At 27.0% G+C, this 17,622-nt stretch overlaps 1 protein-coding gene and 1 long non-coding RNA gene across 2 annotated transcripts in view; one reads left to right on the forward strand and one right to left on the reverse strand.

The window, feature by feature from the left end:
* The window catches only part of LOC107450919 (NGFI-A-binding protein homolog), a gene marked incomplete at its 3' end in the record, with an annotated part of 240,314 nt that overhangs the window by 26,222 nt on the left and 196,470 nt on the right, over positions 1-17,622 (forward strand).
* On the reverse strand, positions 1,246-3,459 carry LOC139427125 (uncharacterized). The gene is made up of 2 exons (XR_011638274.1): positions 2,590-3,459; positions 1,246-1,782 (listed from the first exon to the last, which is right to left on the reverse strand). It is a non-coding gene; the product is annotated as an uncharacterized lncRNA (long non-coding RNA).

The raw sequence follows: 17,622 nt of genomic DNA on the forward strand, positions 1-17,622 counted from the left end.
AGAACAAAAAATCTTATAAAATGATTGAAATATTTTGCTACATCTATCAAACAAATAAAAAAAATCCAATTTTTCCCTCCAAAGAAATTTGAAAAATTCTATCCCGTATCCTTGTTAACTTTGTTTTCAAAATATGTAATACATTTTTTGTTTCTGAACTTTTTCAGATCACAAAGAAATAAATATAAAATCTTGTTTCATTCGTATGAGTATGAATATTAATTTTTTTTTTTTAATAAATACTATCTGGAGAAAAATCAAAGTCAACCTACCCCATAAAAATTTATGTTTTCTATAAATTGACTTGTTTGGTTGCTTTTTTGTTGGCATTTTGTATGTAATAAATAAAGTTAAGCCTGTTAACAGGGTTTAAAGTAATGAGAATTTCGATGCGTCTTTTGTTTATGTATTTTTAAAGAAAACTTCTTTTGTTTGGCTATTGCTTAGCTACTTTGATTATTGAACTTAGAAGGATGTTGGAGTGATATATGAAGAAAAATATTTATTCTATTTTCAGATGCTTTAAAATACTTACTTCGATTTGAGAGAAACGTTATTTAATAATTTATTATATTAAAACAATGCATAAAAATTTATTTAGCTTGCTTTTTTTTCTCCACTTCTGACAAACAAAAAATAATTTTCCAGTTTAATTTTGATGAATAAGGTAAAAAAATTATAAATGTTTATCAAATATTTCATTGCATTTAATCAGTCAATAGCACTAATTCGGATAATCAAATTGAGTAATAAAGCTTGGTGCATTTTAACCACTTTTGTGCAACAAAAAAATTGAAGTTTAATAAAGAAGATAATACTAAACTTAAATTTGATGGTTTATATCTCTTATACGTATTCAAGTGTAGTGATGAAACATTGCTTAACTTTTTCTTTGTATAATAGTTTTGTAACAAAAAGTTTAAAAAAATAATAAAAATGTTGGAAACCCTTTCATTTTTTAATACATCTGCCCAAGTCATACTCGTTTCATTCACTCGTTCATTCGAAAGGTGAATTTATGAGAAGTTCATTCTCACAAATTCACCTTTCTGAGTTTCTGAAGTTTAGAAATTGTATCAAGAATTTAAAGCTAGGTATAGCCAATTAAAATATTTAAAAATATTTAAGATCATTAGGAAATTTTAGACAAATGAGTATCAAAAATATGTAAATACATAAATATTTCCACAATCTATGCTCTATGAGTAAAAGATTTTTGAAGTTCAAAAAAAAAATTACTAAACATTTCAAGATTTCACTTTATTAAAGCACTTAAATGCTACAATGTTTTTTTCGTGGTAATATATTTTTATTTCAAAATAATACAAAAATTATAATACAAGAAATAATACAAAATAATATCATTTAATCCAAAAAATACAGTCTTGTTAATTGATATATATAAAACACACAAAATAAGATGCAAGATAATAATTATAATGTGAAAATTAATATAATTAATTGATGTAGAATAAACTACACTGTTCATTACAGTCTTTTCAATACTGTTCATTTCAATAAAAAATATTCCATATGATCCTACTCTCAATTTGCTTTTAATATAATTTCACAGCACTTAATCTAGTTCATCCTGTCCAATTACTCTGCTAAATTCAACAGAATTGCAAAATGTAATTAACGTAATTCTATTGATAAAAATAACATATTTAAAATTTCTTGAAAACATTTGATATTTTATTATTCATATTTTAATCCTTTTTGTAAAAAAATACTTTTTCTGTTAAAAAAGGCATCACACAAGTTGCAAAGGAAGAACAGGACCTAAAAAAACAAAAAATGAATTAAAATATTGCATACCTATAAATACAAACTTACTACAATTTTAACACAACGTGAAGAAAACTGTAAGCAAATCAAACGAAGAACACCTGAAAAACATTTAGCCTAATGATGGGATTTTTGCACACAAACTAACAAGCCAATCTTAATGGTGTTCAAGGGTGATTACTTATTAAATTATTTAAACTTGTTGAAAAAGGTTTTTCCCGTACAGAAATAAAACTTGTTTGTCCAAAACTGATTCGATGCAAAAAATAATTATTTATTATTATTATTTTTTATTATTTTATTATTCAGTAATTTAAAAAATTTTGAATCGTAAGGTATACAAATTTTTACTATTTTAAACTATAAAATATTAAATGAAAACATTTAAAATATTAAAGTAAACTGCATCGTTCAAAATAAGTAAGTTAAGAAAGCCTTATGATAATAGTTAATATTTATAGTTAAGAAAACCTTATGATTCAAAAAAAAATTACCATTATCAAACTGAGAAATAAAAATTATAAATACCTACAGAAAAACATTTTTTGTATAGAATAATCTCTAAATAAATACGAATTTTTTTTAAATTTGTTGAAATAGTAATGTGGAGGTATGCAGAAAGTTAAAATAAAAAAAATTAGGAAGGATATTGACTTTTTATGGCTATTCTAGCTTAACTACCGAAACCATATTTTCCCTATACGTCTACTTCTTATCTTTTGATAATCAAAAATACGAATTGATTTTTAAAAAAGGTAGATTTATTAAGCAAAAATAGATTTTTGTGCCTGATTTTGTTACCTGAAATATCATCTGTAGTAATTAACAAGCATATTCAAAGTCACCAAAAATAAAGGTTGATTCTTAATGCAGGAAGATGAGGTCATTTGATCAAAATTTATTTAAGATTTGCTCCTATTTTCATTTTTTACACTGTAAATTAATAGCAAAATAAAAATAAAAATTTAGAATTCTCAAAACTTATAAAAAATATGCACTTTAAAAAATCAATGCATGTATAATTACTATACTGTATATTATTATCCTTATATTAGTATACTATATTATGCTTCGGAAGGTGCTGTCAAAAAAATTTTTGCTTTTCACTAAAATATTTAATGTCCATTACTTCATCACTGTGATATTTTTGACACCATATCGAAAGTATGTTATATTTTTGGTATATTTTGGTATAGTTCAAATGTTTTTATATCATAAATTAAACTTTTTATGCTGTCTGAGGGTGATACATAGTATTTTACGACGGAATAAAAAAAAACTTCTAACCTTTGATCTCAATGCATCCGATAATTAAACTTAATTCGGAAATATTTACTAAAGTTTCATTTCTCTACTCATTTAAACGCAATCACTCTTATTTCAACTCTTAATGCTCTAAATTATCAAATTAATTTAATTAAATGTATTAAATCTCCCACACATTCAACCTAGTAACGTGTTTGAAAATTGGTTGAATACATACTTGAGATTTTGAACTATTCATTCTCTCTCGCTTCAAAGACGCAATTTATCTAATTTGGATGCGTTCATCTTTTAGTTTGGATTCAATTTGTCTTCATTGTTATAGAAATTACGCTTGTTTATAATAAAACTCACGTTTATAGAAGATTTTCACACTTAAAAGTGAGCGAAAATATTTGAAAACTTCAAAATTGGAATAGTCTCAGAGAATTTTGAACTAATCGTAGCTAACGCTAAATTGCGCAATTGTTACTACAACAATTTAAGGAAATAGTATTCAAATAAATAAATTCAAATGCTGTGTTTAAATAGAAAAACAACTGCATTTTCTAAAATTTGCAATAACAATAACATTGGGTTTAAATCTTCTGGCCTTAAATGTGATTCAGTTTCGCATTTGGGATTCAGTTTCCAAAAGGGATTCAATGCGATTCAATTTCCAAAAATCCATTCGTAATCTATATTATAAACTATTTTGTGCAACAATAAAAAATTATTTATTTCTATAATGCACTGGTTTTTTATAGCCAATAAATATTGCATAATCCTGCCTCTTCTTTATTAAAAAAATTTAAGAAATAAAAATTAAATTTATATATATATATATATATATATATATATTTATATATATATATATTTATATATATATATATATAAAAATATATATATATATATATATANTATTTCATCGTGAACTCCAACATATATATATATACAGAAAGAGTAAAGAGATAAAAACTCATTATAAGCAATAAAAAAACGTAGTCTATTTCTTCTTATCAAGACACAAACACATGATTCTATGACCAAACTGTTCCAACTCAACTAACAACGTCATTGTTGGTTTACTTCAATCTATTGCAGCCGGTTTTAATTCAAATTATGCGTACAATGAAGTCACATTTACCTCTATGCATCTCTGGTAGGTTCCGAAAAAAAGAAGAAAAAAAATCAGTTGATTCAGCTAACCACATGCTCTTCGAATCGTCTTAATTTTCTGATACGTCACGAAGTATATTCGTGAGATACCTTAAGCATCTGAGAATGGATATCGCAGCTGCATTTAGAAGAAAAAAAGAGTAAATTTGAAATGTAGTCTTAAGAAGTTTTTAAGACTGCAATGGTCAAGGTTAAAGAAATGGTAGAGGAAAATCGTTCTTAAAATATATGGTTTTAAAACTGATAAATTTTATACTTTTGGTTAAATTTCACAATAACGTCGCTACTGATATTTAAGTAAGATAAGTTAAGTACTATACGTGAATTAAAGCTTGAAATGTCACAATGGTTTTGCTCCAGCCTTTTAACTTCTTTTTTTTTCTCGAAGTCTATTTTAAAGATTTTTTTAAATATTATCACATATCTTAATGCGTGTTACATAGTAAATTCTGATTTTCTTTTTAATGAAAAATTTTATTAAACAGCAAAATTAGACCTTTTTCAACTGCTTGTATCTTTGTCTCCAACTTACATGAGTAATTTAGAGACCACGATTGCAGGATCTATCAACAAAAATATAGTGTTTTCTTAAAATTTTCGGAATCTGTAAAAACAAGTAGAGTTATTCCTTTTATATTATATTTCATAATGCAAAAAGAGATTATCAAAAGGAATACTAACTGTTGAAAAAATTTGAAAGTTAAAATATCGGTTAATAGTAATATTTTGAAATCGCCAAGTTCATTTCAATTTTTTTTGTTTCACGGATAATCCCCAAAAATGACAAAATATTTATCATTCCATGAGGATAAAAACTTTCAGAAGCTTTAAATGTTTATTATGTTTATTTCAACTGAACATGGTGAAATATTTCATCGTGAACTCCAACAACCTAGTGTAAAACTTATTTTAAAAAAAAGATTCCTTAAGAGAGATATATAATCACTTGCCAGGTCCTGCAATATAGGCTAATGCTCTACAGTATTTTTAAAAATTGATTTTTTATATATATTTAATTTTTTTTATTTTTTAAATATTTTTTCTTTTAAGTTTCAGGAGCTGTCTGCTTTAGAGTTCTCGGAGATTAATATTATTTAAGCTTTGTTATATTTATATGCACAGAGATAAAAATTCTGCTAACTCTAAACTGTTTTTTTTTCCCATTCATGTGATAACGGTTCAGCGTGAAATCTGGATTTCAAAATTATATTTCTTTTAATCACACTAAAAAATATAAAACTGAAAAGAAAATTTAACCTAATAAACCGTTTTTCTGACATGATATCTAAGGTATCATGATAAAAATACCGAATTTCACCAAAATTACCAAATTTTATCTTGTGCTATAAAACCATATATAATAAATACCAAAGCCAAATACCAAAGCCTTTCGGTAAAAATTCCCCAGCTCCTTGGTGTTCTCACAGAGCGAGAAACATGGTAAATTTTACCAGATTCTGGTAGTTCTTATCATACTTTTTCACAATATATATATAGAGGGATAGATATTACCAATATAGTCCGCATAAAAGAGCCCCCAGGAGTCATCACGCCTTTTACCCATGTCAGAATTAGGCGCTCTGTTTCTTTAAACCAATTTTTCTAACAAAAGCTCATGTTCAGCCAAGAACCATAATATATATATATATATATATATATTCATGCAACACTACCCACAACAATTATCAAAAGTAAGAAAATACGTACATTATCAATGTTTATTAAGCCCTTTAAAAAATATAAGAAACAAAGACATGGTCGATATACCCACTAAATGGTGAACCTTATCTCCCAAATCTTAATTTTGTGTTTTATCATTCAGATAAATTAGAGGTTTCTTTCCTGCTAAGAATATCCCCTCCCTTTATATATGAAAAAAAAAACAGTTAAGTGGAGCTTTGCAATAAAATGGGGCTTTATCCAAGTCGAGCGTAAACCTCCGATATTGCGCTTACCTGATTTACCGTGGATTCAAAGCGTTAGCTCAACGGTATAATGTCTGCTGAGTTACAATCTGTTGCTAAATGTGTTTTACGACAAACATTAATTAATTTTCTTTATTTCATTGGTTTGTATTCAACTCGATAAAATTAGATAGTTTTTATTCAAATTTTTCATTTCGGGAGAGAGACTTCTGAAATAAATAAAATTTCATCGAATTGTTTTAACTTTTTCTCCGGTGAAAATAAATTTATGTATTTCTAAACCTTACAAATTATAATTTGTTTAGTGATTTTGGAAGAAAAATTTCAGCGTTGTTGCGAAGATAGTAATTTCAGTTCCATTTTTCCTATATTTGCGTATATTTTATTCGAAGATTAAACTTTTATTTTTGCATGAATAGTAATTTTTTTCTCTCAAGAGCAGTAACATTTCAATAGAAAGCGAGAAAATATAATTTGTTGTTTTAAAAAATATTTATATCACGGTCTTTGAATTTTAGCGCAATCGTAATGAATAATGTCGATTATTTTTGAAAATTACGCTTTTGGAACTGAATTCCTTCTTGCGTTCAGTAAAAAAGATTAAATAAATGCTTTGATTTTATTCTGCGTTAAAGTTGCTACTTTTTAGTTAAATAATTGCCTAATTTTTCTCTGCATTTAGCGAAGATTTAGGACATAATTTCATAAATCTTGAGATCATCAATGAATTCAAAAGGATATCTAATTACACTAATATTCATATTTTTTAAAAACATATAATTAGCAGAGAAAGAACGCTTTTGCAATTTTCTTTTTAAGGAAATCAACCTTGTTTTTTTACTTAAATTATTATTTGAAATTTGACAACAACGGTTTTCATAAACGTATATTTTAAAAATTTAAGCAAAATTTTACAAAAAATTGGAATATATGGTTATTTTTGATGTAGTAATCGTTGCAGTAGGATATTTTTTAAATATAATAACAACAAATTGAATGAAAGGTGTCTTAAAATTCATAAACTACATTACTAATCAAAAAATCCCTAAGACTAAGAACACACGTACATATAACATAAAAAATAAACTGCAGACATAGCTTTTTAAAGTATTCAACTTTTTTAAACTAAGTAACTAAAATTGATGTATAAATAACTTTAATGATAGAAAGTACTTGCTTTGCTTAATAACACAAGATTATTATTTTTTGGCATTTGAAAGCTTAAACATTTATTAAAAAATGTACCTAAAATTTTATTAAAAATTGAAAATCTAATGGCGTACATGTTATTGATATAGTTTCGGTTACAAAGGGATTTTTTTTAATATTATTTTTAAACAAAAGGACGGTGAATGGAATAAAAACTCCTCATATATGAGGGTTGGATACTGTTGGAATTTTATTCTGAAGTTATGGTAAAATAACCAGAAGCAGTCTGTCTGTCTAATTAATCGTAACGTTTACGGTAAAGTTAGTTTTTTACCTTTACGGTTTTGAAATTGCTTACAGGTTCAAAAACCATGAATACAAAACTATACGGTTTTTTAACAACTTGCGATTTACAACTAGCATGGTTTCAAAGCCGTAAAAAAGGAATTTAATTGAACATTAGGACAATCCTTTTCGTTAGGAAACTGACATAGGAGTTAGGTTGCGGTTGACTAGTGTTTTATGAAATGAACCGAGGAATATGGTTTAACTAGTTCATCTGGTTGTGTCACCTATTGTAAGAGATAAAAAAAACTAGACTTCTTTCATGCTTAGCTGCTTTTTGGTGCTGCCATTATGGGGTGAATAATAGTGTCGCATTCTAATAGTGCAGGGTCACAAATTGGGGAGTTCTGGACACTGGAATGAAAGAAATATTGTGGCATCAACGTTGAAACTTGAACTCTTGTTCTGTTAGTCATTTGACTGACAGATTACACCTCTCGGCTATATTATGTACCCAGCTGCAGGGAACTAAATGGTTTCATTGGGTCGGCTTAGTTGGTTCGATAAATTTTTGGTTATTTAACCATATTGGGTGAAAGCAGTTAATAAACCTTTTTTTTTTATTTATAGTAGACAGTTTGAAGTTCATCTCCTTTAAGGTTATTTGACAGTCTTGTTTGAATATAATAAAATAACAATTAAATAAATTCTTATATTACCATTTTTTCCGAGAAATTTCTTACAATGCACTACTATACGATTAGAAATCTTTATGTGCAGTGAAAATTATATTTAAATTCAGCGTAATTTTTATTTTATTTCATATCATTTTATTCTATTTTATTTATTTATTTTATTTATTCTCTATTTTTTTCTTGTGATTTTTCATTTTTCGTTGTGGAACAAGAAGCAAATAAATGCTACAGGGGTAAAAATTAAGATCTTCGTATCAATTTATTTTCTGCTTTAAAAACGGAGGCGAAAAAGAAATATTTCCTAAATAAAGTGGGAAAAAATAATTGTGTTCAAAATTCTTTAAAAACCTTTTTGACAACATTATGGACAACACATCGTCAGCATTATGGAAAATATATTCATATTTCTGTCTGAATAATATTATTAAGACTGCAAAAATATTTACGCAGGAAAATAATCTTATTTAACCCTCAAAATGCAATAAAAAAGAAGTCAAAAACAATAATTGAATATGAGTTTTAGGATAAAGTTAGACAAATTTTTTTCTTTTGCACTTTATTTAAGTCTTTTACCGATTTGTTTCTATTGATGCTTCATTTTTAATTTAATCTCACCAGTATAACAATTGCTTCTTTATCGAAGCATAAGGCTTTGAAATTTTCATTTTAAGCGCGATTTTCTGTAAGCAAAATTTTGCTAACTATTTTGACGATTTCTTCACTAATTTCAAATAAATTAATTTGTTTTTTTATCAGCATATAAAAGGCTTCAATATATAATAGAACTTCTTTTCTTTATAAATATTTCAGTATAAATATTTTAGTAATATGTTATACCAACCAATGTCGATATTTGACGAAAAATTATGTAATCAGCCAAAAAGAGAGTCTAATTTTTATTTTCCGGTACAATCAACTTTGAGTTTTAAAGAACTAAATAAAACATGCAGAATTAATTTAATGAAGACAGGGATACTAATGAAACTTTTTGTTTTCATTTAGCTCAAAAATTCAACTTCAATTTTAAAATTTTTGGATTGATTTTTCTTGAATTGAACAGGAGATTAATAACTTTTTTTGACTTCAAGACATTACCAAAATACCCGAATTTTACTAAAATAACTATCATTTTTCGATAGAAAAACTCTAAATATCCGACAAGAAACTAAAAAAACACAAATGGTAATTTAAAATGTGTTTTTTTTTAATTATAATTCAACCGCAAATATCATCTATTGTTGATTGATAAAAAGATCAGGCTTCAAAACGTAATACATCTCCAAATTAAAACATTTCTGTGTTAAATATTCATAAAATAATGCCGAATGTATTGTAATGCTGAAAACCAAATAATAATAACATTTTACAACCATCAAAAATAATAGTTCACGTTTTTGGAACTCACAGTATTACTTTCCATTGAAATAATATTTAATAGATTCAAGATAAAATTGCTGATAAAGCTTTAATCAAAACCAGAAAAATTATTTAGTAAGCTAATAGTGCCATTTAACTCTCAACAGAAAATTAAAGAAGACAAAAACATTAATTGAATATTGGTAGAAAGGGAAAACTGTTGTAGTTATGTCATCAGCGCAATACCATTTTGACTTTCCGTATTATCTAAAGTTTTTATCAATCTATTTCTACGTAAGCATCATCAAGAACTTCTTTACTTTTATCCCATTTAAAGTCCACTTTTCGGGTCATCAACATATTACCAAATTGCCATAGTTTTATTAAAATAACTATAATTTTTCAAAAACAAAATTTTAACTGAGCCATAATAAACTAATAAAAATAGTAATTTAAAATGTATTTTTTTTTTTTTATAATTTAAACACAGATAGCATCCATTATTGTTTGATAAAAAGAGTAATCTTCAAAATATAATACGCGCCATATTTTAACACTTTTGAGATAAATAATCGTTTATAAAGTCTAACATATTATAATGCAGAAACGCAAATCATAATAACATTTTTCAACAGTCAAAAATAATAGTTTACATATTTGGAGCTCACAGTATAATTTTCCTTCTAAGTAATATTTTATAAATTCATGATAAAATTTCTGATAAAGCTTTAATCAAAACCACAAAAATATTTCCTTAAGCTAATAGTCTCATTTAACTCTCAATACATAATTAAAGAAGTCAAAAGCATTAATTGAATATTGGTAGAAAGGGAAAACTTGTAGTTATGTCACCGGCGCAATGCCATTTTGACTTACCACATTATCTAAAGTTTTTACCAATCTCTTTCTACGTAAGCATCATCAAGAAGAACTACTTTACTTTTATCCCATTAGTAAAGCAATCCCCATTAGTCAAAGCGCCGGCTTCACTCAATAAATTACATTAAAAATGTTTCAGCTTAAAATGTTACACCTTTATATTTATTCTCGGATGTCTTTACAAGATCAAGTGATGAGTCTCGAATATTATTATATTCACGAAGTGAAACATAAATTATGTTTTAGTTTAGAGACATAATTTTTAAATCCTTCTCCCTTTCAATGATTGGCGATTTTTCGCATTGACTGGAATTTAAAATTAATAATTCAAATGTTAATGGTTTGATGGTGGCATGAAAAAATGTTTATTAATGCTTCGTGCTATTATTTTAATCTTTATATTCATCTTTGAATAACGGATATAAAATGTTCCATAGTTCTGGATAATTTGACTTGCTATTCATTTCTAAAAGAATTGTTGTATTGCTTGAAAATTTTGGGATTAATGCGTAAGGATTATATGCAGATTTAAATAATAGCAATAACATGTAGTTATTAGTAATTCCAAATAACTAAACACGTATCCTCGCTTTTTACCCTTTGGCAAAATTCGTATTGTTTAGGGTTTGATGGCATGCGCACCTTATTTGGAAGTCATCACACTTTTCAACTATGTTCAAGAGTAGTAGTAAACAGTGCGCATGCGTCGTCATTGCATGCGTTGCTATGGCAACCGCTGCTGTTTGATAATTTTTTTAACATTCTTTTTTCCCCTTTAATTTCGTTATGCACTAAGTTGGTGAGTTTATTATTGAGATATGGGACCAGAGAGATCCCATTAATACTTATTAAGTTGTGAATAAGAGAGAATTTCATCATTTGAATGATATTTTTGTTTTTATTGTTTTAATTAAAAATCATAAATTCTAACCTACAGCTCAAACTGCATCATTTTCATTACTAATTCAGGTAAATATCACAAATAAAGAGCGTAAGTAAAAAATAATAATAAAATGAAAATAAATTAGACAACAACCATTTTGGTAATGGGTAACCTGTGATCTCCGAAAGGCGATCTCAATTTTTTTATTATATATTTTTTTATGGCCTTCCGTCACCAATATTACAAAAAATAATATTTTATGGTTTGTCACGTTTTGATTCGATCTTTTGCTTTAAATCTTTTTTCTTTCAAGAAAAAGGAGCGACCTTTTAAAAGAATGCTAGGCACAATTGGGCTATAAACGAACTTTACTTTATGCCCCGTTAAAAAAATTTTAGTGCATCTTGAATCATGAAATCGTTCAAACTTGCTGCACCATTAATATAGTGCTAAGTTAAACCATATTACCCTTTACGTATTATTACTTTAGTTCAAATTCCTGGTAAAGTTACAAGAAATTTACATCGTATTATACTTCAAGGTAATGATCTTATACACTATTAAAATATTCATTCGAACACAATGGTAGAATAACCTGCAACAGCCTGCCTATCCAATTAACCGTAAAGTTTAAGGAAAATATTTTTTTTACTTTTGCGGTTTTGAAACCGTTTACAACTGGTGAGTTTAAAAAACCATGAATATAAAGCTAAACGATTTTTTAACCACTTACCACTAACATGGTTTCAAATCCATAAAAATGAGGAGCCAGGCCTTCAGTTAGTTAATGGACATTGGGGATAGGTTGTGGTTGACTTGTGTTTTATTATATGGTCAGTGGAATGTGGTTTAATTAGTTTACCTGGTTGTTTCACTTTTTGGGTTAAGCAACTTTTTGATGCCGCCATCTATGCGTGAGTGAGACTATCATATTTTAATAGTCCAGGGTCACAAATTGAAAAGACCAAGACACTGGAAACACTTCATGTGTTGAAGGGAATGGAGGAAATATTGCGGTTTCAACGCTGGAACTCATAGCCCCATTCTGTCGTTCATGAGATTGACAGATTAGCCTTCTCGCTATAACATGTTCCCAGCAGCTGCAAAAAACCAAGTGGCTTCGTTAGGTGGGCCTTCTTAGTGCGAAGAAATTCGGGTTTTTTTAACCGCATTAGTTGGAAGCAGTTAATGAACGGTTTTTCTCTCAGTTAACAGTCTAAATACCATCTTATTTATGGGTATGCGACTGTTTTGTTTAAATATGGTAAAATAACAATTATATAAATTGTTATTTAACCATTTTTCCAAGAAATTTCTGACAGTGTGGTTCAGCGATGAACTGATTTTTCTTAGATTGCACTAGAAATTTAGTTCTTGGTTTGCCAGCTGTAGGGGAGAGTTTGTACTCAGAACCCATTTACTTATTTTATTCATTTTATGCGGAAAGTAACGATTCGATTAAATCAAAAAATTTATGGGAAATACATCATACGTTTGTCTATTAATATAATATTTTTATAAACAAAATCTGCCTTAAACTACCGATTAACAAATATTTTTAAAGTAGGAAAAATAGGTCAAAGGTATAACATGGTGGTGTACTTCGGACCTTATGTTATAGTGCTATTATTTCATTGAATAACACTTAATTTGAATTTTTTTTTTTTTTTTTGGAGCTTGGAAATTCATGCAATCAAAACATATTTTTCTAGTAGTCTGATATAGCTGAAATAAATTAAGTCATATACGCAATATCAAGGAATATTTTATTGAAATATTGCAAAAATGTATACTTTTGCTAAGAAAATAAAATGTTTTGCTTATTGTTAGTGACATAGTCCACAGAGAAATATAATTGTGCTAATTAAACCTGTTGTTCATACCTGGGACTGGTGCAAGGCACAAAACAGATATTGGTTCAAGATACAACATGAATACGAATTTTTAATTTTATTAGGTCTAACAAAAATAAATAATTTTTCTTTTTAAAAAAATGATATTTCATTTTTAAAAAATAATAATGACATTTTGTTGCTAATCTGCCTTAGTTTTATTTCAAATGTAGGAACTGTAAAGTTTTATTTTCCACTCAAATTGATCGAAACATTTTTCAGCAACTAAAGAAAATCAAAAAGGATTCTCTAACACGTACCTGTAAAACCTAAATAATCATCAACACTACAAATATTACCTTTTGTGACCAGTTGTTACACAAATCAGCTAGGTGCAAGAGTCTCCCATACATATGCTGCGTATTGAAAATTTATTGGAAATAATATTTAAAACGCTTTTTTTATTCCAATTTTCTTATGCTACATTTTTCTAAAATTTTGGTCACAGGTACGATTTAGAACAAGCGTTACACGATTTTTTTTTCAACAAGAGGAAAAGTGGAGGAGAAAAAAATCCTGACATGACAAATAAATCTTAACACGAAATTTTCATTGCAGTTAAAGAAAATTATAAATGGGATTTTGTTTTTTAAAAAAGTCAATAATTCTAATTTTAAATAATTCATAGTTAATATATTTCAGAATATTTTTTAAAGTATACAATTAAAGCCACCCATGAACTTATTATTGAAACAATTTAAAACAATTTTAACTTATAATTCTATATTCATTCAATCTAATTTTTCTAAATCAAAACTAATTAAGATGTTGATAGAGAATTTATACTTGTATGACTTAAATTAAAGTCTTAAAAAAAAATTCCTTTTTCACAATTTTCAACCTTCTCCGTCATACCGTTCACAAAAATTTTAAAAAACAAACTAGATTTTCTTTTTAGAAATTACATTAGTTTTTTAACTTTAGAAATCTTCGAAATATATACTTTTTAAAGAAATTGTACTTGCATATCACAGGCATTAATACTGTCTTTTATTCGAAGGGAAAACAAAAACTAAGTTTACTGAAACCTCGTAGTCAGAAGATAAACGTTCATTATTTCTAATTTCCACTCATTCGCTTTACGAAGCGTACGACAGAGAACGGCGACGAGGAAAAGTTTAAATTTGTTTCGTTAAAAAAGTGTCTTGAAAAGCGGTCGTATCATTTATCAAATAAACATTTTTATTACTCACATAAAAACATAAAATCAGCGACATTCCTGGTGTTTCCAGGAAAACTAATTATTTCAATCCATTTTTAGGTTGTTTGTAAGAATTTAGTCATGTGCTTAGCGAAAAAAAATACATGTCCCCATGTTGGTACATTTATCAAATTTATTTCTTGATTCTGAAAGCATCAGACGTAAACTATAGCAGGTGATGGGAAAGGCAGACTGTGAACGACCTGAAAGTAGCAAGGGTAGAGTTAAAAAATAAAAAAAAAGCAATGTATGTCTGAAAGTACTAAAAATCTAAAAAGAATGTTTAAAAACATTCTTTATAAATTCATAGTATTAAACGGGTTTAAAGCCGTTTTAACTTTTTGTAGTGAAATTATTAATATCTTGAATGGAATGTTAAAAACTTTCAAGATGAAGAGCTTCATACATGTCTGAAGTCTTATATTAAATTCTTATCGTAAGAAAAATTGAAGATGGATAACATTTATAGTTAAATTATAAAATATCGAAATAAAATGTTTAGTAAACATTCCTCATATGTAAGAGCTTGAAGTCACATATTAGATTCTTTTCGGAAGAAATGGCACAAATAAAATAGTTTTTTTTTTCTTAATTTTTATTCGTTTATTTTTTAAGTGAAATTCTAAAAAAAAACTAAAAAGGGTATTTAATAAAAAAAACCTCATAAATAGCTTTGCACGTGTTTGAAGTCACGTGTTGAATTCTTTTAGTAAAAAAAAATGAACAAATGAAATAATTTTTTTTTTTTAATTTCTTAGATTGAAGAGATTAAAATATCTGAAAGCAATATGTATAAAAACATTCTTCTTTAATGCGTAAACTCATGTATTAAATTCTTTTTATAAAAAAAAGGTACTAATAGTATAATTTTTTTAGCTTTTTAAATTTTTTAAAGTGAAGTTCACGTGAACTTTTACCCAACTGAAAAATCATGCACCTAGACAAAAAAAAAATTTGAGAAACTAAAAAATATTATTGAATTTTAAGAAGTATTAATTAGATAGAAAATTTGATTTGATTTGATAAGAGATTGCATTTTTAGAAGCATTATTTAGAAGAATTTTAGAAGTGCATAACTGTAGTAGCTCGGGGGATAGAGCGCTTGTCTTTTAATAACAGTTTGTCTACCAAGGACAAGTTTGTCTTCCAATTCTTTCGCATACAGCTCATGACATGACCCACTACGACCACTGTTTTGATACGAATTATAATCAGCTGTTAAAGAATCATGCTGCTGTCGAGCTAACCATGCGAAGTTTGTGAAGTTTTCTTCTCACATAACGCTACCGTGAGTAATTGTCATTCAAAAGCTCATCCACTTAGTTAAGGATTGGGTTCTTCTGGATTGGATTCAAAATTTCAAGGCTACCGATTTGAATACTGGTATTCGTAAACCCAAAATTGGGTCGGCTTTCCAACGATGGTTATGAAATTAAATACTTAACCTTGTGCTCTCTTGTCTTTTGAGTTGTGTTCAAAATTGCAAAGTATGTAGGCAAAAATGCTTGCTTTTAGTATGTAAAAAAATGTTTAACCATCATCATTTTATTACTCATTTCATGCATCCTCATTTTATTAGTCAGTTTAATTAATTGAGCATGCTTAAAGCAATCAATATACACTGAAAAAAAACATAGTCAAAACGACTAGAATATGACACGGTTTACCATATCTCTGCCTCTATGGAAACACCAAAAAATAATTACCACCAAAGGGCATTGGTAATAACTTTTGGTATGATTAACAGTAGAATGTGGTTTAATTACTGTGATTTTTGATTTTAGATGTGGTAATTTTATTATGATACCTTAGAACATAGCATGAAAACCTCTGGATCGGTGAAATTTGCATTCAATTTTGTATTTTTACTAAATGTGTGGTAATAAGAACTATAATTTTGAAAACAGGAATTTTCGGCAAACCATTACCATACGAGCCAAATAAATTGTTTAAATTTCGTATATTTTGATTTTATGACCAGAATTATTATTTTTTTACCAGAAATGTAATTAACATACAGTACGGTAATTTCACCAGATTTTTTTTTCTTCTTCTATGCATCTTATTTGATGACAAAATTGGCTTTTCAAAATAAACAGTCTATTTTGACTTCGATTAAGCTATAGAATATATATTGATTGCTTTAGATATCGATTAGTTAAACCAACTGATTAAATCTTAACAACCAATTAAATTTTATAAACTTAACAACTTAACAGCTGAAACTCTTAAGTGGGTTTTTTTTATTGAGTATTGTTCATTTTATCTCATTCTAATCTGTTTTCTTTTTGCTTGACCTTTTATTGTGCCATCAACTGTTTAGCCCTTTGACGCAGATGGTACCTAATTGTCCTTTTAAAATATTTTATTTCTGATGCTCCAATCAAAAAAAATATATTTTGGCATTTCTTTATTTAAAAAAAAAATAATCTAATAGTTATTAAAAAATATGTTAGATAATCGTGCTGAAATTAAAAATCCAAAAAAAGTATCTCGAACTTTTTTTATTTTTTTTTAAATCATGTTCAAACATTTATCAATAATTGATTTTAAAAGTTAAAAAAATTTCAATTATAAATGTTTCCCTTAGATCAAAATAACTGCAACTAAGTGCAAATTATTGTTTGAAAGTGAGTCTTGTTTGGACGCGAAAAAAGATCGGTATTTCCTGCTGTTTTTCAAAACCATAAATTATTAAAATTCTAAATATAATGTTCAATTTTTGCTTATTTTGATCTAAATTAAAGCAAAATGATGAAAAAGGCATGAAAAATACTTTTAATAAAAATTCTACGTAAAAGGGTTAAATTCTATGGATTGATTTCCTTGTGAAATCGGATGTTGAGAAAAAATTACTTCACCTAATTGTATCTAAAACATTCATTTTTAAATTTAATTTCTGAAGTTAATTTATTTTTGCATTAAAACCTATATCATATGCATGGAAAATCCCTTTTTAAAAAAAAGATAACCTGTTAAAAAAATTAAAATTGCATAAACTATAAGTTTAAAAACCTCAATTTACTGTATAAAAACAAATTTATATCAAAGTTGAACAAAAATAAACTTCCCTTTAAGCCAATTTGCATTGCACACATAAGCCAATTACTATTTCAATAATCAATTCTAAAGTGTTTTGTACTTAAGA

This window comes from Parasteatoda tepidariorum, chromosome X1 (genome assembly GCF_043381705.1).
Source record: "Parasteatoda tepidariorum isolate YZ-2023 chromosome X1, CAS_Ptep_4.0, whole genome shotgun sequence".
Lineage (NCBI taxonomy): Eukaryota > Metazoa > Arthropoda > Arachnida > Araneae > Theridiidae > Parasteatoda > Parasteatoda tepidariorum.